This window comes from Antechinus flavipes, chromosome 6, assembly GCF_016432865.1.
Source record: "Antechinus flavipes isolate AdamAnt ecotype Samford, QLD, Australia chromosome 6, AdamAnt_v2, whole genome shotgun sequence".
Taxonomy (NCBI): Eukaryota; Metazoa; Chordata; class Mammalia; order Dasyuromorphia; family Dasyuridae; genus Antechinus; species Antechinus flavipes.
Genome location: NC_067403.1, coordinates 217,104,326 through 217,132,137, shown reverse-complemented (window position 1 = coordinate 217,132,137; position 27,812 = coordinate 217,104,326). Strand labels below are relative to the sequence as shown.

The 27,812-nt window shown below is 33.6% G+C and overlaps 1 protein-coding gene across 1 annotated transcript in view; it reads right to left on the bottom strand.

The window, feature by feature from the left end:
• The window catches only part of NELL1 (neural EGFL like 1), an 870,390-nt gene that overhangs the window by 258,638 nt on the left and 583,940 nt on the right, over positions 1-27,812 (bottom strand). The window lies entirely within an intron of this gene.

Sequence of the window (27,812 nt, the reverse complement as noted above, 5' to 3'; positions counted from 1 at the left end):
TTTCTTTCCCTCCCTCCTGGATTAAAAAAAAAAAAAAAAAGGTACCAGTATAGTCCCACATACAGTTACTCTGTATCTATGTAATTTACTAAAGTGTTTGCTATTTGATTGTGCATCTGTATCCCTAGAACTTTACACAATGTATTTGCTGTCTCTCTGTCTCTATTTCTGTGTCTGTCTCTGCATCTCTCTCTCTGTGCACCTATCTGTATCTGTGTCTCTCTCTGTCTCTCTCCCTAACTCTCTCCCCCATCTCTCTTTTCCCTTCCTCCTCCTTTCCATTCATTATTAAAATAACAGTATCAGAGGCCCTAAATAGTAAAATGAGAATTTCTGATTAATATTGATGGTGTTTTTTAAAATCAAGGGAATTTTTTGAAGTAGTTACATAAAGGAGAAGGAAAAAAATGAGAGAAGTAGGATTAATGCTCCGTACTGATAAGATGATGAGAACAAATGATGGCTAGACTGTTTTACTTTTATTTTACTATTTTCTCTCTCAAGCAAAGAATAGGCAAGAATGGATAAGGAGGAAATAAAAGCCAAGATACATGAAGTGATAATAATGCTTTTAGTTTCTCTCAGTGAGTGCAAGTCCCATATTTGTTTAAACTATATAAGTACTGGATGAACTGATATTGTGATTACTGATCTGGTTGCAGTGACTTCTGAAAGATTTCTCTTTGGCTTTCTTCTTAGAATTTTACACCAGGGAATTTCTCCTATCCTTTATCTGAACTCTCTTAAATGTATTCTTCCAAAAGAGAGGCTGTACATCAGACTATTCTGAGCTTTCAGCTTTCTTCTTTCACAAACTCTGTCATGAAGTGGTCACTTTCAAGATTTCCATTATTTATGCTTTAGCTGCCAATTTCCCATTGCTTCACTTCACTTCCAACTCAGTGCCCAATTTGCTCCATCACCCCACCAACTATTGGATGCATGTATAGATGACTTTGGTAGGGGGCTGCCCTCTAACTGGTGAGTCCCTGACTGGGTTTGCTTTCTTAGATTTGCCCCAGTAATCATGCACACTTCATTTCCACTTCACTCTCTAGTCTCCTTCATCTTCCCAACACCTTTGGCTTGGATATATTCCTTCCCTCCTTTCAGCTCTTTTCTACATGTCGTCTTCCCATATTTGAATGTATGGTCCTTGAGAGCAAGGATTAAGTGTTGCTGCTGGTGGTGGTAGTGTTATTTAATCCCTAGTGCTTACTATAGTGCCTGGCTTATAATAAATATTTAAAAATATTTATCCATCCATCTATTTATGAATCTATCTACAAAAACACACAAAATATTAGCTCATTTTGTCCTTCTCTCTTTAAAATGAATTTAATGGTAAAGCTACTCAAGGATTATTTCAGCTTCCTTGTTTATATTAGAGAAAATGCTCCAACAGATACCTCAATAACTGAATTACTCTGTTATTATTATGTTGTGTATCTATTTACTTTTCCTCAAACTCATAATCATTCCCTACTTTGGAACACTGGTTTGTGATATACTTTATTCTAACGCTCTTGCCATGTTACCACAATGCATTCAACTGTCTTAGAATTAAGAGTTTGGTGAAAATGACAGAAGAACAAATAATGTTATATAAGTAGGAAATGAAATATCCTTATAAAAATCATTTCATTAAGCATTTAGGTAGTTAAAAGTATGACACATAGTAAATTGCTTACCAAAAATGGAATCCCTGTTTCCAATCATTATTTCCTAATTATGACAAAATTCTTCTTTATCTTGAAATTATGTCTTATAAATATCTCATGTCATTTATGTCATACTATTTAAAGAGTAAGAAATTATTAATAATGCTGGAGACAGGAGCCAGTAATTCCAATTTCCATAAGTTTTCTAAGAAGTTTCATAGCAGAAGACTGTCACAGAAAGTGAAAAAGATTAGGATGAGAGTCATCTCACTTTGATCATTTCTTTCTCAATATAATTGGGGATTGGAATATAAAAAAGAATACAAATGACTCAACCAACCAAAAGTTACTGGAAGCTTCTGCCAAAAGAGTCAAAGAATATGCTTTTTTTCCTCAAGGAAATAAAAATATAGCTAAAGAAAAGAGATGCACATGGATAAATATTTGACAATACAATGAAACAAATACAAGTATTAATTCGGAGGTAAAGAAAAATGTTGTAGAAATTTAAATGAGGAGATTGTTTTGGTTTTAGTCAACTGGGAAAGCTTTATATAGGAAGGGAGGATTAAACTTAGCTTTGAGAGAATGATAAAAGTGAATATTCAAGAAAAGCAGCAATAATGCACAAAATGATTGTTAAACAAAAGTAAAGAAAAACATAAGTAAAGTTTATGAATGGACATCTCTCATATATACAAGTCACATGAAGTAAGTTTATTTTGTTATGGACACTGGGCATTCTCTACCTTCATATATTTTCTGGAAATTGCCATACTTTATGTATATATTTTTTCCTATTTCAATCAAGTAGCCCTCTGTTGGCTAATACTTAGCATCTCTGGCAAACTTTGCCAGTCATCTTCAATCTATCATGTCTCTTTCTCTCCCTCTAATAGAGAACTCAGGCTCTCACTCATGGATACAAACTTCTGACTGGTGAGCATTCTTTGTATTTTGCCTGAACCCAGACAAATCATACCGCTTCCCAACTGTATCCACTTCTATCTCATCTCTCTCATCCTTTGGCAAGTAAAACTATGAGAATAGCTTTGAAAGATTTTACCATTACAGGAAATGATGTATCTATCAATTATCTTATAATTCTCATTTCAATCCTGGGCTTTCAGCTTTCCTCCTTCTGTCACAAAGTGTTCATTTTCAAAATTTCCTTTATCGATACTTTAGCTGCCAATTTTATATTACTTCACTTCCCATTACTTTCTTTCTGGATCAAATCACTTCCCGATGGATACAAATCACTAAGGAAGTTAAAAGTGTTATGTTTAGGAGTAATAAGAAGCAAGTTTAAAGTGGTAGAATTGAATGACACTGTGAAAGGGTATGGATGCCAGCTTCAAGAACTTGGTCTTTCCTTTACTGGGGTTTTTTTAAATAAAAAGTTCATAATGAACACCTCTACTTTTTAATAAAGCTATATTAAAACTGTCTTTGCCAGCAAAATGCCAAGGCTCAATCTCATCATGAATCTCTTGTGAAACTATAATCTCATAAGATTAAGGGCTTTAATTCTCTAATTGATAAATGGTCAAAGGATATGAACAATTTTCAGATGAAGAAATTAAAATCATTTCTAGTTATATGAAAAAAATGCTCTAAATCACTATTGATCAGGAAAATGCAAATTAAGACAACTCTGAGATAGTACTACACACTTCTCAGATTAGCTAAAATGATTGGAAAATATAATGATAAATGTTGGAGGGGCTGTGGGAAAACTGGGACACTAATACATTGTTGGTGAAATTGTGAACTGATCTAATCATTCTGGAGAGCAATTTGGAACTATTCTCAAAAGACTGTCAAACTGTGCATACCCTTTGATTCAGCCATGTCATTACTGGGTCTGTATTCCAAAGCGATTATAAATGAAGGAAAGGGACCCACATGTGCAAAAATGTTTGTAGCAGCTTTTTTTTTGTAGTGACAAGAAACTGGAAACTGAGTGGATGCCCATCAATTGGAGAATGGCTGAATAAAGTATGGATATGAATGTTATGGAATATTATTGTTCTGTGAGAAATGATCAGCAGGACGATTTCAGAGAGGTCTGGAGAGACTTACATGAACTAATGCTGAGTGAAGTTAGTAGAACCAAGAGAACATGGTACATAGCAACAAGTTTATGTGATGATCAACTGTGATGGATTGGTTCATTTCAACAAAGAAGTGATTCAGAATAGTTTCAGTAGACTTAAAATGGCGCTATCCAGAAAGAGGACTATGGAGACTGAATGTAGATCACATTTTTTTTCACTCTTTTTGTAGTTGTTTGCTTAGTATTTATTTTCTTTCTCATTTTTTCCTTTTTGATTTGATTTTTCTTGTGCAGCATGATAAATGTGGAAATATGTTTAGAAGAAGTGCACAGTTTTAATTTATATTGGATTACTTACTATCTAGGGAAGGAGAGAGGGAAAGAAGAAAAATTTGGAACACAAGGTTTTGCAAGGGTGAATATTGAAAACTGTTTTTGAATGTATTTGAAAACAAACAAAAAAAAATTACTATTGCCTTTTTTTTTTTTTAAACAAAAGAGGAAAGCCTTTAATGCATGATGTGACCTCAGGGTGATTTAGTCAAGTCCCTTCTTTTCACAGATGGTAAAACTGACACCTATAGAGAAGATAAGCCTTACTCAAGTCATTCAAATAGTAAGTAGCAGGTGGAAGATTTTAAATCAGGTATTCTAACTCTAACTATATTGTGTTCCTCTCTCCCCCTTTCAAACACAATGTGGAAGTTCTCTGCAGTGATGTCATTTGCAATCTTTCCAGACCTTCCCAACTTGGGAAGCTTTCCTATAAACAAACGTTCCATAGGAAAATTTCCTCAACATATGGGAAACCTTTCTTCAGGCATTTTTTTTTTTTTTGATATTTTGTGCTACCAGAGCAACTTTGGTTTGTCAATTGATTATCAATTTGCTTTATTTTTGTTATGTGTTCTGTGTATTAGTCTATTACATATAAGTACATTTGAACACAACATATTTATTTTTCTCCCTATATATTATCATTGTTACTCTGAGACATTATTTTATTTAATGTTGATCTAAGGAACCCATACATTTTAACCTTTTAACTTTATATTACAATTTTTTTAAGACAAAAAGACTAATTTGTCCAATGCACAGAGTTACATTTTTCTTGTAAAGATTAAGGAAGAACAGTTTTTCCTTGGTAATCTCTCATAGTTTTAGCAAGTATAAAAAAGAGCAGAGCTAATATAATGTCAGTAGAGGTACTCTTCTTGTATTAACTTAGAAATTCAATACAATATCTTGAAGTTCACACTGTCAACTGAAGTGAACTCACATTGTAAATTTAAAAGCTAGTACTGTGGTTTGAGGTGAGGACTTAAGAACAGAAGATTTAACTAAAATTTGGATTGGTGAGTAAATACAGAAATCTGAAGCTCATATTTCTTAGTACATTTAATAGAACATGTAGTTGTGAGTACAGAAAGGAAAACAGGGAGAAGAGAAAAATAATTGGATAGCAATACTTCCCAAATTTGGAGTAGTAACTGATAACTACAAAGTAGTACAAGTTAAAGTATTCAACCAGAGATGTTGCCAAAGTACCTTGATCACAGTGGCTTGCAGTAGGGGAGAAAGGACCACAGTGATGTCTCAAACTCCTTGGTGTATCTGCTCTGATAAGCTCTCACCTCTCACTGCTTAGTGGAAGGGAGTTATCTTCATATAACACAATTTATTCATATACCACAATTTATTCAGCCATTCTCCAATTAATGGGCATCTACTCAGTTTCCAGTTTCTGGCCACTACAAAGAGACCTGCCACAAACATGAGGGGAGTTATCTTCAAGAGGGTCAAATATTTTATTGTTGCTGGGGAGGGAGTAATAAAGTCTTATTCTCACATAGCTGTCCCATCTCTGAAGCCGTAGAAATGGTTACCAATCAATGGGGCTGTTTGGGAGACAGGAAATTTCTATCATGTAATTTTGTGGTGGAAGAAGGAAGGAGAAGTCAAATAGTAAAAGGAAACATTCCTAGAAAATAGACAGCCTGATCTAAGAAAGAATATTGTCGGGGGCCCTGGACCTGAACCTCCTGAAGTGAGTTGAGGACTCCTTTGTGCTAGGACTCACCCTAACCCAGGATTCCTTGATTACCACGCTGAAGTGGTAGAACCTGGCCCGTGGCAGGGGAGGCACAGAAAGGATGGGCTCCTCCTTCGGGGAGGGATTGGGGAGGAGTCCCTGCCCCTCTAGATGAATTACAGGTGGAGGGAAAAGGACTATAAAAGGAATGGACTCGGGATGGCTTGCGGGAGACACCGCTGACTTGTAACACCAATAAACACCGCTGCATCTATCCACCTCGGCTCCTCTGTCTGGTATTTCCCTCCTCCCGTCTCCACGAGGAGGGCCGGAGATGTCCAAAGCCCTGTCCGGCTCGGGGAAGCTGGAAGAGGCAGTCTCTGTTAAGGTTCCCAGTGACTAGGTCTCGGCCCCTGACAGAATATATTCAAAAATAAATGGAAATCTTCCTCCTTCACTCTTTCTAACCCCGCAACATTTAGCTTCTAGTTCTAATTTAGTTATACTCAGTGTAACCTAAATCCTTGATTCTCGCATTTGAACAATGAAAAGGTAAATCAAGTAATCTGTGAATTCCCCAAATATCTAAGATTATGTTTTTATTATTCTATGTCATATAGATAATCCAGCCAGTAGAGAAAGTATTTATTAACTAAATAAACTTTTGGAATATCATTTCTGCCTTAGAAAAGGATTATTTCTTCTCATTAGAAGGAAGAGGGGGAGAAGATGACAGAAAAGAACAAGGAAGAGAAATAAATTTTTAACATATTCACATTATTCGTGACATTTTTCCACTGGAAGACCAGATTGAGTCATTTGTCATTCAGTGAGACTGATCCTTCTTCAAAAGAGGATAAGTAAAATCTTCAGATTACAAGTAAATTGGAAAAGGCTTATCTTTCTAACTAACCTTTTCTGCCACATGAACACAAGTATTAGTTTGTAACTTCATATGCACTTCAATTATTCCTTTCCTGTTTTATAAGATTTGGACCTTACATGATAATTCAAAAGTCTTAGTGCAGGTTAACTTATTAAAATTTTAAAATGAAGCTTTGGGACATTGTTTATGTGTATTATATGTGTGCATGTGTGTATCTTACATATCTACCTGTCTAGACACTAAGATATTTGAGACATTCTATGTGTATTATTATATGTATGCACATACATATAAGATACACATGTATGTATATATACATAATTCTATAATAATATGTTATAAAATATACATATCACTAATTTTTGGAAGCTATATATGTACACATACATATTAAATATTTTTCCAAATGATATATCTATGTAAATATTTATATTTTCATCAGATGATGATGACCATGTTAATGATAAATAGATTTTACAAGATATAAAGCAAAAAATAGGATTTTGTTATCATTAATTCTAGAATGCTAGATACACCTATTGATTAAAAAAAATATCTCTCATGAAAGAGGAAAGTTTTCATCTTCTTTGTCATGTTATTATAGGCACCTATTCATTTGGCATTTAACATTTATCACCTCCAAAGTTCATTATTTTTCCTGTATTTCTTATGGCCTTATCCCATCCATTACATGATATCCTTCTTGAAGGGGAGAAACTGCCAGCTTTGAACCTCTATTCATATTATCTAGATTGTGCTGTATAGGACAGTTCCTCAAAAAGTCACTTGATCATTTTTAAATTAAGCCCTCTTTCAGCAAGATCTACTAAATTTATTGATTTCTTTTTCTTTTCTTTTCTTTTTTTTTTTTTTTTTTTTTTAGATTTCACCAACCCCAACAAGGCGAACCAAATGCATGTATAAAAAAATAACACTCTGGCCCATTGTTCCAGGGTCCCTGAAGGTCAGGTGCACTGTGATTTAGTCCTTGAAAGGAGACAATTTTTTTGTTTTGAAAAATATATCTCCTAAATCCCCTAAAATTCATTTTAAGATGTATTTTCCTTCAAAGATTATAATCCAGAGGGATAATTAAGCTATAGCTTTTGTGTATGGACTTGGATTTTCCTATAAAGTTTCACTAGATCATATGGTGAGCATATGATTACTTAATCTTATTTTAAGTGATTTCTTTTGTTTTTCACCTCTTGCTCACTTTGGAAATATATTTCTTTTTGCTCCCTTATCCAGTGGATTATCCTTTCTAATAATTTTTAAAAGGAAGCAGATAGGTCAAAATTGTTTAACACTTCAACTGAACCTGACTCCAACAATCTGTGCAATATCCCATAACTATGAACTCCCAATTCTACAAAGAGGAAACAGAGGTATATTTCTCAAATTTTTCTTTAGAGTCAAGCTTGTTCATTATAATTACACAACATTCAATTCCATTTTGGTCTTGTTGATGATCTGTCAATTTACATTATTTTACACATGTATAATATTCTCATTGTTCGGTTTATTTCACTTTTTATCAGTTCATGCCAGTCTTCCCCTGTTTCTCAAATTCTTTATGGCACAGAGATACTATATTTCATTCATATAACACAATTTGTTTATTCCCTAGATGATGAAAAATCTCCTTTATTTTTTCATTTTTGATAGCCCCCAAAAGTGCTTTTTTTTGGATATTTTGACATATATAGAACCATTTTATCATCTAGGATAGTCTCACAGTGGGATATCTTCATTAAAAGACATGATCAATTTAATTACTTTCTTTGTATAATTATGAGTTGACTTTTAGAATGCTTAGACTGATGTAGAAACCCATTAAAAATGTGTCATTGGAAGACTATGATTTCTAAACGTTAAAACAGATGTCCCTGTTCATAATGGAAGAGTTTATTCAGCTACAAAAGTCCCTTGTTAACCTTAAACCTTTATTGCTTTGGGGTTGGTAAAGTTTGTCTATGTTGATAAGTCAAGAGTCATAAATTACTGGAATTCCCTGATTGGACACCTGATCTGGTTGACCAAGATTTAATGAAAACAAGAGCTGATATATGATTCCCTTGGTGAAATTTCTAAGCTTGGTTTGGAGGTGGGGGAAAATCACTTTATCAATAAGGAGGAGTTAAATGACCACATATTAGACCCTGGGCTATTGTTGCAGAAACACAAATGAAACAATCTGTATTCAATAAGTTTACTTTCTATTATGATGGTGAAACACCCAGACATATAAAGATATATCAGGTTTATATACAAGAAATACTAAGTTCATTTTTGTTGGGGGGGACACTTGAGGAAGAGGTAGAATTAGTTACCAGATTTCTGAGGAAAAGCCTCATTTGGAAGGCGATTGTATTTAGAGAAGCAGAGAAGAGAAGGGGATAAATTCCAGGCATTGGCATCAATCTTTGCAAAAAAAAATAATAGAAGATTATATATTTTATATTATATAATATATTATAGATTATATATTTTTTCAATTGGTTTAGAACATAAAATGTAGAAAAAGGAATAATAGTTACTAAGCCTCAGAAAATAAGCTGGAACCAGATTATAAAAGACTTTAAACAACAAACTGAAAAATAAAAATAAAAAATATATTAAGGGGATATATATGTATACATATATACATATTAAAGACATATATGTGGCTATACTATATTTATATCACCTATATCTCTCTGTTTATATTTTTACATCTCCTATTATCTATGTATCTATCTCTCTAACAACCTATATTTCCTGTATCTGTGTCTATTATGTATATATCTATTGATATATACTTCCATTTATACCATTTACATCTCAAATAAATGTTTATCTGTCTAAAAGCTTCCATACCTCTATCTGTCTATCTATCTATTTATTTATCTATCTCTCCTATATTTATGGCTGTTTTTCTGTCTATCTTTGGATAATTATCCTAGAATAAGGAGCCATTAGAGCTCCTTGAGGAAGGGAGTGGAGAGGAACAGGCTTGTGTTTTAGAAATAACATTTTGACAGATCAACTGAAGAGAGCAAATACTGGAGGCCAAATGATCAATTAAGAGGCTTTTATACTAATTCATATAAGTGGTAACAAAGGCCAGAATCTGGGGGATATCTTTGTGACTAGAGATAGTAAGACAGATGTAAGAGATGTTGCAGAGATAGATTTCACAAGTTAGAATAACAGAATATGAAAAGTGAGAGAGCTAAGTATAGATTTGAAATAGTAGGTTTTGAAATTAAGTAACTAGTATTGTTAAATACTAATAAATAGTAAATGATATTAAGTAAATAGCATTTATTTCAAGAGAAATAAAAAAATAAAAAAAGATTTTGAGGTAAGAGATTTATGAAATTATGAATTCAGTCTTGGACATTTATAGTTTAAGATACCCAGTTGGGAAAGTCTGATAGTTATATGGGACTGGAATGCATAAGAGAGGCTAGGAATTTGGGAATTACTGCATAAAGATAGTGCAAATCTCACACTGGATTAGCAATCAATTCAAGAAATATTTATGATTTACTATGAGCTAAAACATTGTGCCAGGATTTGACAATACTAAGAAAAAAGAAACTGTCTCATCTTAAAGACAGGTTCTTTTGGATACAGTTGATATTATTTCATGAAAGGAACTGAATAAAATTATATGTATACATTCGTATAATTTGAATATATGAATATGTCTATTTAAATATGCTTATGTGTATACAAATACATATATGTATATATATGCACAAATATATATTTAAACACAGCTTCATAGCTTCTTCCACTGTATAGAATTATGAAGTAGTCAATCCCAGACCTTTCCTTTAGGAAATTATAGACTAAACATCATTTTATATCGAGTAAATCATTGAAAAACATTCCTCTGCTAGAAAAATCTAAATAAACTACCATTTCATTTGTTCTAGAAAGAAAAAAAATGAATATAATCAGCCTAGGATTAAGAAGAAATTCTAAGAAGAACTGTGAACAGACATTCAAACATATAATCACAAAAGGATTAATGAGCAATCCTGTGATGGCTGAATAAGGTTGATTACTAAACTATGGACTTTTATTGAACACAAAGTTATAATTGCTCCTCCAATAATGCACAACATTTACAGCCTCCAAAAGTGATAGACAAAGAACAACAATCCACTACTTAGTGTTTTTTTTTTTTTAGTTTAATAGAAAATATTTGTATATCTTCTAAAAGGGAAAGAAAAAAAATAGAACAATATACATTTAACATCCTTCCTCTATCCTCATCTCTATCATAAGGAAATGATAGAATACCTTTATGGGTATCTGAAGGTTCCTAAGCTCAGTATTTAATGGAAACTGCTTAATTCTTTGACATTTTCAGGGACACTGACATTTTGATTCATCTTCGCCTGCACTAAAAGCCCTGGGAAGAAGGTAAAAGATGTTCTAGTCCTGAAGAACAAATATCTATCATTAAGGGAATAGGAGAAAGTTGTCATAAGAGTTACAAACCAGAAAACTCACAATCTGGTGAATGTTTAATAGGCTGCTGAGCAATAAGCTGAAAAGCTGAAACAATTTCCCCTCAAATTAAGACTATTTCTCGGTGCTAGGCTGCAAATTAATTTAGAAAGAAGAAATTGGAGAATTCATATCAAAAGGACTTAAACAAGAGATGCATATTTATTGTCTATCACCTTGCAGTTGCACATGGTAAAGACAGAGGTCCAACTATAAGAGATGAGAATGTCCTGAGCTCTATTTGGGTAACCTCCATATGAATATCATTATGCTTACAGCAGCATCTTGATAAAGTGAAAACTATACTGGATCTGGAATTTGAGGACCTGCTGCATTGTTTACTTCCTGTATGACCTTGGACAAATCCTTATGACCCTGTAATCATCTGAGTTTCAGGTTCTTCTCTTCTCAGCTTGTGCCATCCTATAAACTCTGACAGTCAATAATACTATCTTCCTTAATCTTCCTCATACAAGATATTTATGTCCCAATTCCAATTATTTTCACTGGTTGTCATCCATTCCTAGAGCTATCTCCCTTCATCCTTTCCACTTTATATCTTCCCTAGCTTCCTTTAAGTCTCAGCTAAAACCAAATTCTTCTGCAAGAAACTTTCCCCCATCCTCTTTACTCCAATTTTCATGTTTTTCCTCTGTTGTTATTCCTGATTTATCTTTTTTATATAATCTTTCTACATTCATTTGCTTCTCCATAAGACTCCATATTTATTGAAGGTAAGGATGTTTTTTTGCCTTTTGTTTGTATTCCTAATGCTTTCCAGTGTATGGCACAAAAATGGATTTATAATTACTTATTGACTTGAGTGCGTTGGACATGGGAAAAGTAAAGATGACATAAGAGATAAAAATTATAAGAGAAAACAGGCACACTGCTGCACTGTTGGGGCAGCTGTGAATTAGCCCACTAATAATGGGAATTATCCATAATGGAAAACAATTGGCAATTATTTCAAATGTATAAATAAACTATAATGATCTTTTTACATATGGAAGATGAAAAACAGAGGAAAAGTCCCATATGTGCAGACATAATTACAGCAGCATTTTTTGTAGTGGCCAAAACTGAAAAGTAAAAAAAAAAAACTAAAACATTTCCATCAATCGGGAAATAATTGAAAAATTATAGTATGTGAACATCTTAATATATTATTGTGCTCTAAAAACATAAAAGAAATGTATAAAGATGTGTATAAATGTATAACAGAATATAATACATAAAAGCACAAAAACAGTTTATGTGAAGACCATAGGAAGGGAAAAAAGTATGCTCCAGTGAAAAATTTCACAAATGATGATCAACCCAATGACCAGCTATGACTTCCTAGGCCAGATGGTGAAGCATATTTTCTGCTTCCCATCAGAGAGGTTGTAGAGTATAAGTGAAAAATGCAGTACACACTATCAAATGTAGCCAAAATTTATCAGATTTGCTTCATTTCACTTAGTTAAAATTGAGAACTTTTATTTATTTGCTTATTGGAGATAAGTGAAGCTAAGCCCCCCACTTCCCCCAAAAAGTATTGAAAATACAAAACAAAGCACTGGATTGGATGATTTCTGAATGTCCCTCTGGTTGTAAACCCTTCAATTCTAAAAATAAATGCAATTGCAATGATAAAACTCAATGTAGTTCTTGAGGGTCACAGTGGATACTTATTGAAGATTCCTTCAGGTAATTGAGACAGTATTCTGGATAGAAATATATAGGTTCTGGAAGTAATTTACAATACTGTCAAAATTAATTACCAAAGGAAGAAAGGATGCTTGCTCATTAACATATTACTTCATTATCATGTGCCCAAAAGCAGATCTGCAAAGAAGCTGCAATAGCCCAGACTACATGAAGTAACTGGGAAGGCATAGTTTATAGTTCTCATCAGGGTTAGATGCCAGAAAGAATATTAAGTTACAAGAATTAAATAACCTTTTGGATTATAAATTTGATGTGCTAGACTTATTTATGTTAAATTCAATCACATCCAGTATAATTTCTCCTAAAGATCTGAGTATTATTTAGGTTCCTGCTAGTCAAAGTTTATTTTTTTTAGTGGGAGCAAGTTATATATCACCCTTTTAAACCTACAGAAAGCCTCTGGTAATTTGTAAAATAGCATTTCCCTATGTATGTGAATATGGGAAACAGAAATGTCATATTTAGATAAACACTATTGGGACTTCTGGGTAACATGACTGATAAGATGGAGTATCAGACATTTTCTATAATTCACAATAACCTGTGATTATACATCAGAGGCATAACAATTATAACTGTCCCTATAAGATAAAAAGCCTAATAGGGTTAATGGCTGTAAAAATTGGGAGGGGAGAATTCTAATCCATATTCTTCTCATTTCATAATTACCATCCCCACCACCAGTCTCCACAAGCAGAGCACAAGCCAGCCCATGGCGTGTACACTGGGATGCCCTGTGGTAGCTGTAGTCTCTGTTGGTATGTCCCATCCCAGCTTCTCTTTGCCCTCTCCATTCATCAGTATTCTATGGCAGTAATTCTATGATTTCAACTTTTCCCAGCTACTTGAGGAGAGGAAGATAGAGGAGAGCAGAGCCATGTCCAGTTCAAGAACTAAGAAAGGGAAGGAATGGGGGCAACCACTTGCCTGTGGGGCTTCACAAATATTGAAGGAAAGGAGACTGGTACCCAAATAGGGGCAGTCTTGTCCCCTTAGAAATCACCTGAATTTAGGAAAAGGTGAATTTCTCCAAGTGGCAAGAAACTACAGCAGCTTTGAGATAGAGATAGAGAGAGACAAATATAGATATAGATAGAAAATATTTAACTCATATTGCAGTCGTTTAGCATAGTAAGTTAAGACTAAAAGGAATCAGTGTAATTTAGCTGCTGCTAATATTTAGTGAGTTTTATGATGAACACTCCTTCAGTCAGTGTCACAAATTGCCATACTACAACACTCTAAATTACCACGTACAAGTACTGGATCCTGCCATCAGAAGAAAAGGATAAAGTTGCCTCCTGTCTAATGTGGTCTTTGTACCCATTTTTGAGTTTTCTGGGAAGTTCTCTCTATTCTTTTTTTCCTAACAGCTTTAAGTTGCTTTGATCTTCTGTGACTGTGAATTTACCCAGATTTATTCTTCACCTTTCCCCTGCTTCTCGGTTTCTCGTATGATTCTGTCAAAGAAGTGATACTGGTCCCTCATCAGAACAATAAACCAGCTACCCCACTAGAGCGATGCAAAAATATAATACAAGAAATTATAAAGGGAATCATGATATCGGGGTCTTTTTAGGACTCTATAGTCTAGGAGAAAAAAAAGGAAGATGCAATATGATGTGACCAAGGCCAAGTGCCTGAGAAATTGTTGGCAATGAAACCCTTTGTCACAGATTTCCATTTCTATTTGGCTGCTAAATGTTGCCTTCTCGTTTTACAACTGCACTGAAGATTTGTTTCCAGATGGCTGCCTTATTACCTACGGTCTTTTACATTTCCAATTCCCACTCCAAAGCTAATCCAGAAGGGCTCCTTAAAATAAGCATCCTAAATAAATGTATTTTTGTTAAGAAAAGACTGTTTAATTGTTAGTTCAGTTTTAGTAGGTCCATACACTAGAGTCTGAATATTGGCAGGGAGGAAGTCCAGGAGATCAAATGCCAGAGAATAGTAGTATTTCAGAACATTTTTTTTCCTGTTCTCAGGTACTAAGCAAAATGGAAAAAACACTTTTTTGTGCTCAGAAAGTCAGACCAATGCCAGGGTTATCACCACACAGAAGGACATGGTATCCCACTTTGACAACCAGCTTTCCTGTGTCAGGCACCATAAATCTGAACACCTGTTATTCATGGGTGGGAGAACATGCTTGAGTGTCTGCTTGTTCTCACTTCTCCAAATAAACATTCTACTCCACGAGGGAATGTAATTTGTCCTTAACTGCATCAGAATCTGAAAGGGATCCTCAGGAGGGGATAAGGACCAATTTGACTCCTCCTTTCTGTAATTGGGAGATTGCAGTGACCACTGTTAGCTATCACTGCAGGCCGGCACGCCTGTCATTTCAAACCATTATGGTTCTTTCTCCTCACTTTCACATCAGATAGATGGGAGAGAATATATACCCAGAAAATGCTTCATTTAAAATCCTTGAGACTGTTAGAAAATGGAGAGAGCTGTGAAGATACTCCTGGACCTTCTCAAGACCCAAATGACCACCATGCATTTTTCTCCTGTGGTTTTCTCTACAAGGCTAGGCTTTTACTGAAACAGCTAAAAAATGTACTGAGAGGTGGGAGAAAAATAGAGATATTAGAAGATTATGTTAAAGGAAAAGAAGAAAACATTGAAATGATCCAAATGACAATATAGCTTAAGCTCCCGTCTCTCTGTCAATGTTTCCTAGTATATCTGCAACCTTTGTGACAATTGAGTCAAGTAAGAAAGACTAACTCATCATTGGTGGGGTCAAATGGATGATGAGAAAAGATAAATGGTTCTAAGATATGTCTACATTTGTTTTTGCTTCCAAAGCTCATAACCACTGCCCTCCAGAAGCACACCTTTCCATTTGCCATCACACCAAGCTACAGTGTTCCTAATATTGTTGACATTTTGTAGGATATTTAATCTGTACATGTATCTATGTGGCAATGACTTTTTAAAAATCCTATTTACTAATTCATTCCATTGGCATAGTCTTTCCAAGATGATTTCTTCTGTAGGACAAAAATGACTTTTTATTTACAGGATTATTGTGGTTATTCCATCTAATCTTATCAGTTGTTTTATATTTAATACATGTTCCTTTTGCAAAGATTTTTCTTTGCCAAAAATTAAGAAAGAGATCTGAATCTCAAGAAAAGGATTCTGTCATTATCACTGTGACCTTGGCAAAATCACTTAACCTGTCAGAGTCTCAGTTTCTTCATATGTAAAACTAGGGAAGATTAAAAGATCTCTAGCTCCAAAACCATGATCCTATAAGAAGAATTCTCAACATGTAAACAGCGACCTGAATTTCTAATGATAGACCACCTTAATGTACATGACCAGGCTGGAAGAACATATAGGCTTATTGATAATAATATAAGCTAGAATTATTGGATAGAGTTCTATTAAAGGACTATAGGAAATTAGGCTGAGAAAAAATATGAATTCTCAATTTTTTAGCAGGTACTTAAGATATCACACACAGAAATTATTCCTTTCCCCTTCAAATTAAATTCTGGTCCAAGAATAGAAACATGTTTTCTCTATTGAGAAGCCATGTAAAATAATGAGCAGTATTATGGACTTGTAATTTTGAAGACTTGTATTCAAATTCTGCTTGTGACACTTTTTATGTGTGCTTTCATGAGGAAGTCACTCACTCCTCTGAGCATTAGCCACCTCATCTATAAAATACAAATAACAACACATATCTTAGAGAGGTGCTATGAGGCTCAAATGAGATAACGATAGTTAAAAATCTTATCAAAATACTGAGAGCTACTTATGTATTTTGTTCAGCTGTTTCACTCACATTTGACATGTGACCCCACTTGGGGTTTTCTTGGCAAAGATACTGAGGTGGTTTGCCGTTTCCTACTCCCATTCATTTTACAGTTGAGGAAACTGAGGGAAAAAGAGTAGTGGGGGTCACACAGATAGTATGTCTGAGGCTGGATATGAATTTGGGAAGTTGTCTTCCTGAGTCCAGATCCAACACTCCATTATGTACTATGACAGCACTTAGCTTCTCCACAAAAGTATATATAGATAAGTAGAGAGATATAGATATAGATTATATATACAGACATATAGATAGATCATATGTATCTATATTAGATATAGATCGGTTTAGACATATATCTATCTATTGATAATATTTTGTTAAACAGCTAACTTACTTTTGTCCAAAATAAAAAACCAAATATAGCCTATAAAAGACTATAGTTTAATATTTAAGATAAATGTTAATGAGAAGATTTTTTGAGACAACCATAAAGGAGATAGCCTAAATCTTCATCAGAATCGGCAATTAATACAATGGAGAGATTCTTGGGTCTGTAGTCAGAAAGACCCAAGGTCAATTCCAACTTCAGATACCTAATAACTGCATGACTCTCAGTTTCTATATCTGTAAAACAGGGATAACAGTATGTAATTCACAAATGACATATTTCTTTTTCAAGTGCTTAGTATACTTCCTAGTATATATTGTAGATGATTAATTAAATGCTTATTTTCTTTCTTCCTTCCATCCTTCTTACCTTATACCTTTTTAAATTTCACCCTTCCATCTTTCCTTCCTTCCTTTTATTCTTCTTTCCTTTTTTATTTCTTTTTTCTATCATTCTTTTCTTCTACCCTTTATTTCTTTCTCCCTTCCTTCATTCTTTATATTTTCCCTTTTATCATAGGTGCTAGAAGACTATGTCATTAAAACAAGAGCCGGGCTGATTCCATCTCTGGCTTAGAATGTCCCTATTATGGCCAAAAAATAACATATCATCTCTCATATAAAAATATCATTTAAACTAATTATTAGAGAGTCTCTTCATAAAAAATCAAAACACAACAAAAATAAACATTTCTATAGCACTTTTAAGGTTTCCAAATTTTTCATAAGTTGATCTTTACAGGAATCCTAAGAGGCAGGAGCTATCATTGTCCCATTTTACATATGAGGAAACTGAGTCTCGGAGTGATTAAATAATTTGCCCAAAGTCATGCAGCTAATAAGGGCAAGAAGGATTTAAGATCAAGATTTTCTGATTCTGAATCCTACACAGTCCATTGTGCTAACCTGCTAAGCGGCATGATACTTTACTTGAAAAATATTTTGGCCTCAGAAAAGCATGAAAAAGATAAATATTCCAAATGTTTCACAGTACTATATGAGCCTTTCCTTATCCCAGTGAAAGAATAGCAACAAAGTATACCAAGAATATAAATACCACAGAGTTCTTTTAAAATTTTTCAAACAATAATTATTTGTTCTCAGCATATTATTGAACCTTCTCTGCTATAAATGAGAATTAATGGTTCCAACAAATTGAAGTTACAAATGAATAGAAAAATGGCAGAGGGATATTTTCTGGAAGAGAAAATATGAGACTGGTAAAGCTTTTCTTTCGCTCCCAAAAGGCCATACAAATATCCTTTTATGAGCTATTAGGTCATCTTGCCTCAGAGTACAAGAATGATGATGTTCTGGTAATGAAGAATGACATGAAATAATTGAAGCTTATGTGGAAAGATTTATTACAAAAGAAGAAAGTATAGACATAGAAAAAATTTAGAAAGAATTTTGCAAATCCCTCAAAACCAATTTATACCTTGGCTCTCCTACATTTCAGTACAATGGTGAGCATTTGAAAGGATAGTGGAAAGTGTGATAGAAAAAAAGAGACTTCCAAAATGATCCCAAAGACAGGAAAACTCGAATAAATTTATGAGGAATACTGAATTTGAAGTCAAATGGCATTGGTTCAAATATTTCTTTTGATGTTTAATCATTGCATGTCCCTGGGGCAAAGTAGCAAATCTTCTTGAGAGTCAAGTTTCTCCATAATGAGGACAAAAGACTAGATGTAAAGTCTCTAAATCTATCAGTTTAGGTTCCTAGTTCACTAATGTCCATTCCCAGATAAAACTGCAATAACTTTCTTGAAATCTATAACACTAAAAAAAAACTTTTTCAATGAAATTTAAATCAAATTAAAAGATATGTCTAATTACAAATACTAGAAAAACAAAATAGAAGAAAGAAGATAATCTACAATGATATACAGCTCAAGCAATCTAACTGGTAAATCCATGTATATAAATGTTAACAGACACTGGAAAATGATCCTCTACAAAGACTAGAATAATTAAGGAAAAGGAAAATGGGTATAAAACCTTAAAACTGTTTCAACTTTTGGGGAAAAAACCCTAAAACAACAATATAGAGTTAGTGAAGTAAAGAGTAGATTGTTTCACTTTGAAAAATAGTGTATAGGACTTTCAAATTATTTCCTATTCCAAATACCCAATTTCTTATTGTGTTAATATTCTCCCCGTAATATTACATAGGTGCAAGTGAAAGAAGGACCACATCTCTAAAGATGTAAAATGACAAGTGGCCAAAAGCAATAGAAAAATTCATGGATAGCAAACAATGTCTCAAATGTGAAAAGTAGTGCAAAACACACACTGAAAACGCAAATTAGAAAAGTAGTGCAAAACACATACTGAAGATATAGGGGCAGCTAGATGATACAGTGGATGGAGCACCAGCCCTGAAGTCAGGAGGACCTGAGTTCACATTTGACCTCAGACTTAACATGTCCTAGCTGTGTGACCCTGGGCAAGTCACTTAACCCCAATTGCCTGAGGAAAAATAACAACAACAACAACAACAACAACAACAACAACAATAATAATAATAATAAAAGAAGAAAGATTGATCTTAAGAATGACAAGTAATATGAATTTCCTAAGTGTTTTATTGAAATTCCTTAAATATTAAAAGGACAAGAAGAATATCTCAAGGGTTTGTATTATGTCATATATAGATGATTACTAAAACAAACAAAAAATATTAAAAAGAATTATTCAGTGTAAAAAGCTATAGAGAAATTATATTTAGTATCATTAAAAAGAATACACAGGACAGCTAGGTGGTAGCAGGGTGTATAGAGCACTAAGTCTAGACTCAGGAAGACTCATCTCCCTGAGTTCAAAACTGACCTCAGATACTTACTAGTTGAATGATCCTGGGCAAGTTACTTTACCCTGTTTGCCTCAGTTTCCTCATATGGAAAATGAGCTGGAACAAGAAATGGCAAACCACTCCAGTATTTTTGCCAAGAAAATCCCATAAAGAATCACAAAGACTCTGAAATGCCTGAATAGCAAAAGTACATGTAAAGAGAAAATTTAAAAATCCACTCAATATCAATATATGCATACATATGCACATATACATACATGAATATATCTAGATAAATAGATGATAGACAAGTGATGGATAGAGAGAAAAAGATGAATAATGAAAGTCTTATTTTAGGCATTAACAATTTTCAACCAAATATACACTAGAACATATAAAGTCTACAGACTGGCTATTTATAATGAATGAAAAATTCATTATGATTTGAGAATGTAACATGGAAGTAAAAAAAAAAAGTTAATGTGATCTTAAGATACAGTTAAGAAAGTTACATTTTTCAAGATGAAGAAAATTATAATCCCATTGTACTTTGCTCTGTACAGACCAATAAGAAGTGATGTTTTTGCCTGTCTTTTATCAATAGTACTTAACACAATACCTGCACATAGTAAATATTGAATGAACTCTCATTAATTGTTTGGCAGCCAGATTGGAAAACAATTAGATACTACATTTAAGCAGAACACTGGGCAATTTCCAGAGGAAGGTTACTGGATTTCCATGGATCTTATAAACCTTGGAATGTTAAAAACATCTAGGGGATGGATAGCTTGGAGAAAGAAAGACTTAGGTGATATAGGATAGTTGACTTCTATTATCTCAAGCATTTTGATTTAGAAGAAAAAGGAGATTTATTTTCTTGGCACCATTTCAGGGCAAAACAAAAATCAGAATATCAATTATATCAACTTGAGATATAAATATATATATATATTTACAAATATATATATATTTATATCTCAAGTTGTCCAAAAGTACAATGTGTTGCTGTCAGAGATAGTGATCTACCATTGGAGAGTTTCAGAGACAGGATGACTTTGTGCTGAGAATTCTACAGAGGAGCCTCCTCTTTAGAAGGAAATTAGATTAGATGATTTCTTAGGTCCCTTTTATCTTAGCTTATTTGATTCTACAGAAATTTACTAATTCTAGTGGATTTTTACCATGCTATTCATCTTGGAAAAAGAAGAAATGTATTCTCAAAATAAAATTATAATGAAATCAAGTCAGAGAGGTATGAAAAATACACCAGTTCAGCTGCTTCAGGCAAGCCCAACTCTCCCTGAACCCATTTGGGGTTTTCTTGGCAAAAATCCTGAAGTGGTTTGCCATTTCCTTCTTCATCTCATTTCACAGATGAGGAAACTGAGGCAAACAGGATGAAGTGACTTGCCCCGAATCACACAGATAGCAAGTGTCTAAAGCCAGATTGAACTCAGTTCTTTCTGACTTCAGGCTCAGAGATCTAACCACAGAGCCATCTAGCTATACTATTATATCATTAAAAAGAGACAAATCAGAAATGAGGAATACAATGCAGCATCCTTATTAATAAAGTGAGAGAGCGGGATGACATAGAGAAGGAAGAGGAACATAATTGCAACAAAAAAAGTAAAAACTTCATCATGAAATAGCATGCCTGACATTGGAAATACTTAAATGGATTTTTCAAATATAATCAAATAGAGAAAGTCTATGAAACAACAAAGATCCAATGAAGATGTAAATTTATGATATGTATGAATATGTACACATGTATACATATGTGAACACACAAGGACTTCTGCACCTAGGTATACAGATGTTTACATATGTGATATGTGTATGGCATGTATTTTAAGATAGTAAGCTATAATGACCTTAGTAAAGTATTCATCATGTTTCTCTGACCTATTTTTTGTTTTTTATATTAGTATATTTTCACGAAATAAATTCAACTAATTAAAGCTCTTTATCTGCTTTCTTGTAACCACCTTTTAAAAACTATTTGAGCTATTAAAATTTTCAAATACACTAAGACTTTTGTTATATTATATGTATATACATATGCATATATGCCTGAATATAAGCATACACACACACATATAAAACATTTATATATATATATATATACATACATACACACATGTGTATATATGATATCTAAACATTCAATAGGAAATTGTTTCATATATATATGTATTTACACATATAAATATATATGGTATCCCAAAAACCTTAGTGAAGCTGTAAATTTTAAGAGATTAAAATGTAAAATGATAGTTAAAGGAAAGCAAATTAAGAGTTCTTATTGATTAAAAATTTAGAAAGGCTAACAGTATAATAATGAAAGACAGAATGGCTCCAAAAACCTTGATGAAAACTTTAGAGCTCTAAGTCATTATGATCCTTCAGCTAATTTGCATCTACATTTTGTGACTAAAGATGACAAAACTTTGAAATGACAAATCATACAAACCTTTGGAGACAGGTATGATTTTCAGATGGACTATAAATTTTATAAAGGAAAATTGGTAAAAATGCAAATTTAATGGAAAAGTGATTTAATGAGGATCAAGTGGTTCTTATTTAAGCATTTGTAGATATAAGAACATGGAGTAAAAATATGATATAGAGGACTAATGATAGAAAAATATATAAAGGAGTACAACACCTATGGCCAGAATATAATAATAAGTAGGAAGAGTAAATATCTGTTGGGTTCCCTCTAGGACTATGAGAGAATTTGAATATAAATAGGTAGTGATGGTTTGGCTAGTGAGCAAGCCAATAAAGAGAAGAAATGGGTGTTCACATACGACATGCAAAAGGGTTTTTTGCTTACAACAACCTTGGGACCTCCTTGCTGTTACTAACTCAAGACTCTCCATCTTCCATTTTGGGGCATTTTTACTATCTGGCCCCCATGCCTAATTTTCTCTCATTCTCATCTCCTGACTCCCCTTGCTTTCTTAAGTCCTAGCCACTCCATTTTCTCTTAATGTTGATGTCTCCCCTCTGTCATTTATTTCCCCTGTAGCATGCATATTTGTTGGTCTATAGTTGTTTGCATAGTCTTTTTTCCCTTTGATTCCAAGGTACTCGAGAGCAGGGAATGTTTTTCACTTTAATTTGAAACCCCAATGTTTATCAGTGTAATAGTAAGCATTCAATAAATGCTTTTGGAGACTTGATTTGTTGATTTAAGGAGGATAATACATATATTATTTTGCCCATTGTAAGGGAACTTTGACTTAAAGAGGCTGAAGTGATTTATAACTTATTTTGAGACTTAAATCTCAGTTCCTGATTCCTACTACCTTGTTCTTTTAGGAATATTACAGTTGTTTTTGCTTTTCTTTTCAGTAAACACTATTTCATAGGTGGGACAAACTCCAGTGTTCCCAAACTGGAGTCTAAGGTCATAATATTTAATTTTGTAAATATTTTATATTCAATCGTGTACTTGAAAGCCTGTTTAGTGCTTAATGTAGGCCCTCGAACAATGCAGAAGCTTAGATATGTTTATAGAATCAGTGGATGGATGAATGAATGAATGATTGAATGAACGAATGAAGGAATTAAACTCCAGTCAGCAGTGCATTAAATCTTCCAACAATGTGTAGGCTGCCCTCTGGTTAATGGCTGTAACCACTGATTGTAGAACATGTTACTGTTTAAAGTTGATAAATATCATGGTTTTCAGGTAGATTATTATAAAAAGCATTACACTGGTGCTTTTATGAATTGTTTTTAAGATAGAATTGATCTTGAAATGCGGCTGCAGTAAATGTGATGGTATCATTTTTTACTACCTCCCATCTCACTGTAATTTGGGGTTTGATGGATGCTGCTCATTTCTATTCAATATCTGACTTTATAGTGAAATCTCTTCCAGAGACAGGAAATGTTATACTGTAAAAGGAATTAGATCTTTTCTGTCTCTTTTCTATGGGTTCCAGCCATCTGTCTGCTTAGTAAAATGTGGCAGCTTTGTATTCAACTAGCAGCCAAGCCTGAATTGTTCAATGTAACAAAAGAAAAAAACAAGGGATTGTTTCCTAGCCGGAAGAGTCTCTGGACTGGACTTCTCCATCAATGGTTTTGCATATGGATCAAGATTATAGGTTAGAGAATCAACTCCATGTCTTCTTCCCTAGATGGTTGTTTTGGATTTTTGTTTTTGCCTTGAGAATACAGATTGAACTTCAGTGCTACATTTTAAATATTTAGGAGCTCTTGTATGATGAAGAGGAATCATGGTGTAGTAGAAAGAACGCTGGTCATTTGGATTCAAATCTGCCTTAGACATACCACCTTGGTCACCTAAGTAAGTTATTTAATCTTATGCCCTGTTTTCTGGGCTGCAAAATTAAGGCATTGGATTAGATGGCCTCTAAGTTTCCTTCTAACTCTCCATGTACAATCCTATGATCCATAGCTACAGAAATCTTTCCTCAAATCTGGTTCCAATCAATTCAATTGATGAAGCAAGCTCAAATACCAGAGCTTTGCCAAGATCTCTGATCACTGTCAGCACACAAAGGGTTCTCAAAAGGTAAACAGAGAGTTGCTTCTGAAGGTGTGCTGATCATTGTTGAATGTGTATATATACACATAATATTTACTATATGCCAGTTACTAAAGTTCTATGATAAATTCTAAAGATATAAAGCAAAGCAAAAAGTTTTATTAATTTCTATTTCTTGTGACTGGATTTTTAAGTATCTTACAAAGCAGATATATAATATACAACCAAGGAAATACACCCAAAACATGAGGTCCTGATCTAGTTATCTCCCTTGGGCAGAGAGTATACTCACAAAATACAAAGGAAAACACAGAAAGGGTAGACCTTACAGTAGGGTAGCTTTTTAGGTTGGGGAGGAAGGGATCACAGATTGTAGGATTTATCCTTCCCCCTTCTTCCTCACCGTTCACTCTGCATCAGCAGAATCATGGACCCCAGTTTAAGAAATCCCATTTCATTGCTCCTCTTCATTTCATGATTGGCTGATTACAACTTTAGTGATGCCTTATTATAGGTATAAGTTCCAGAAAATGGCAGCCCTTGTTCCTTCCCTTCCACACTTCTTGCCTCACTGTGGCTAAGCAAGAGTTTCAGCTCTTTCTCCTTAACAGGGCAGCTTCACTGTGAACATATCTCCACTGTCATTTATGCCCAACTCACTTGAGTTATTTTAGAATCATTAACCCTTTCTGAATTAATAAGCTTAGCTTTAGGCAACAGAAATCAAGTTGTTTCCCTTTCAAAAAGTTCATTATATCTGTTTCTTCATTCCAACTAAATATAGCCATGAAACAGGTTTTTTGAAGAGCCAGTGCCAATTATTGAACAATTCCAAACTATTTCACATGAGGTATTCTGTTGTGTTTTTCAGGAAGAGGCTGAATATTACATTATATGAATAATTCAAGTTTAAAAATTCCTCTTCCAGATTTTCAGCCATTTTTATAAGTAAATTATCCATACAATGGACTTTTAATGATCTACCCATGGGAAAATAGCTCCTAATCTATTTTATTATTTTGTACTTAGATATATTAGTGTAGTCAACAGCAGTTTCAAACATATATACTGTATTTAGGCTTTGCATAAAACCATTTTTCTCATTTCTATAAAGTACAAGAAATATACTTAAAAAAAAGAGATGACTATTTCCAACTGAGGGAGAAAATAGGAAAGAATAACGCAGAAGAGAAAATGCTCATTTTCTCCATTCAAAGTGTGAAAAGTGGGGGGTGGGGTTTAAGAACAATCTTACTTGAGATAAAATCACTAACCAGAGGAGCAAGGTTCTTATTTTTGGGGAAATGTGTCCATTACGTTGTTGGAAAATGATGGATGGATCATTTTGAGATTTCAATGAATGCTCTCTATATTATACATTAACAACACTAACCAAGTATATTTTGATGATTCTCAGCTAAGACAGCCCATTTTAGGGTGACCCCAACATTGTAGGGTTTCTATATTCCTAGTAATTGACAGAATAAAGAGATAAAAACTGTTTTCTGTTCAACTACAGCCAAATAGAAGTGATGATTTTCTTCCTAACTCATTTGCCCTACTACTGAGCCCTCCTATGTATTTATATTGTCTTCCTATATTAGAAAGATCCTTGAGAGAAAGGACTGCCTTCATTTTTTCCATTTGCATTCCCACTGTTTAGTATGGCACATGGAATATCATACCAAACACTGAATATCTTCCCCTGACTTGGTGAAACCAATATCTAGAGGGAATTCAGCTCACCCATATGAGGATTTGTAGAAAACATAAAATATCTTTGATTGTAGATCCAAGCCAGACTTTTTTGTGCTTGAGCACAGAATTTTAGTAATTCTGTAATTACTATTTTAGTAATATGGCATGTGTTAAAGAAGATGAATGACTGTTTATCTGGAAATTTTACATTCGGAAAGGCGATTGGATTCTATGATCATTTCTAATTTTTATAATTCCATGATAAACATCTCTGTGGATCCACTAGCATCTTCTTCATGAAAGAAGTTTGATTTGGCAAACTGGTTTAGTGACAGTGGAGAAGAATATTTATCAATTTAATTGAATTCAGTAAGCATCTATGAAATTCTTTGCTTGCCAAGCACTATACTAAGTCCCAAAAATCAAAGATAAAAATTAACTAAAAGCATTTATTAAGTGCTTACTATATAGCAAACACTGGACTAAGGAATTTTGTAAGGATACAAAAAGAAATATAGAAACATAGGCCCTGCTTTGGAGGAACTGACATTCTAGGGGGGAAGACAAGAAATAAACAACTACCTATAGTATTACATACTATATTGAAGGGTTTCAATATTCCTAATAATTGATAGAATAAAGAGATAAAAACTATTTTCTGATACAGCCAAATAGAAATGATGATTTTTTTCCTAACTCATTTGCCCTACTACTGAGCCTACTTACATACATATACACATACATGGGTACATTCATACATATGTATATCTATAATGTATAGATACACACATATGTATATGTGCACACTGCGTATTTCAAGGTAAAAGCACTTTTAGTAAAGGGCTCCAGAAAAGAGAGGTAGGAAAGAATCCCTGTCCCTCAATTAATACAATTAATGTCATTAATTAAAACAAAGTTATTTCAAGAGTTGGAGATTACTAAAAACTGGGGAAAGAAGGTCTCCCATAGCAAGTATTATTTGAATTTCATCTTGAAGAAAACTAGGGATTCTGGAAACGGAAGTGGGAATTACTCCAAACATGGAGGATAGTGTAAAAAAAAGGCATGAAGTAATTATTGAATATCATATATATAGATCATCTCTTAGTCTTATTGTATAGGAAAGGAGAATTTGTGAATAAAAGAAACATTACATAAGGCTGGGAAGGCAAATAGGATACAAGCTTTATAGAACTTTATAGAACTTTGAATAGTAGATTAAGAATTTTGTTATTTATCTCATAGGGAGCTATCTTATAGGAGCCCCTGAAGATTTTAAAATAAGGGAATAACATGATTATATCCATGTTTCATGAATATCAACTGTTCATCCAGATGGAGAATAGATCAGACAGCAGAAAGACTGAAGAAAAGGAAGAGGAGAAGGAAAAGGAGGAGAAGGAGGAAGAAGAGGAAAAGAAAGAGGAAGAGGAGGATATGGGAAAAAAGAAAGAGGAGAAAAAGGAGAAGCAGCAGCAGAAGGGAGCTATTAAATAGAAGTGATGAGATTTTGAATTAGGGTGTGAGTAGAGAGAATTCTGATAATGATGAGAGATGTTATGTAGACATAATCAAGGAAATCCAACAAATCACCATCTTTATGGGTCAGGGGGAAAAGAAGAATCAAAGATGATAATAAGGTTGAAAAAACTGTATAATTAGAAGGATAGTAGTGAACTCAACAGAAATCAGAGAATTTGAATTACTAAAATCCTGTGGCAATGGCTAAGTAATGAATCAACAGATACAGATACACTGGATG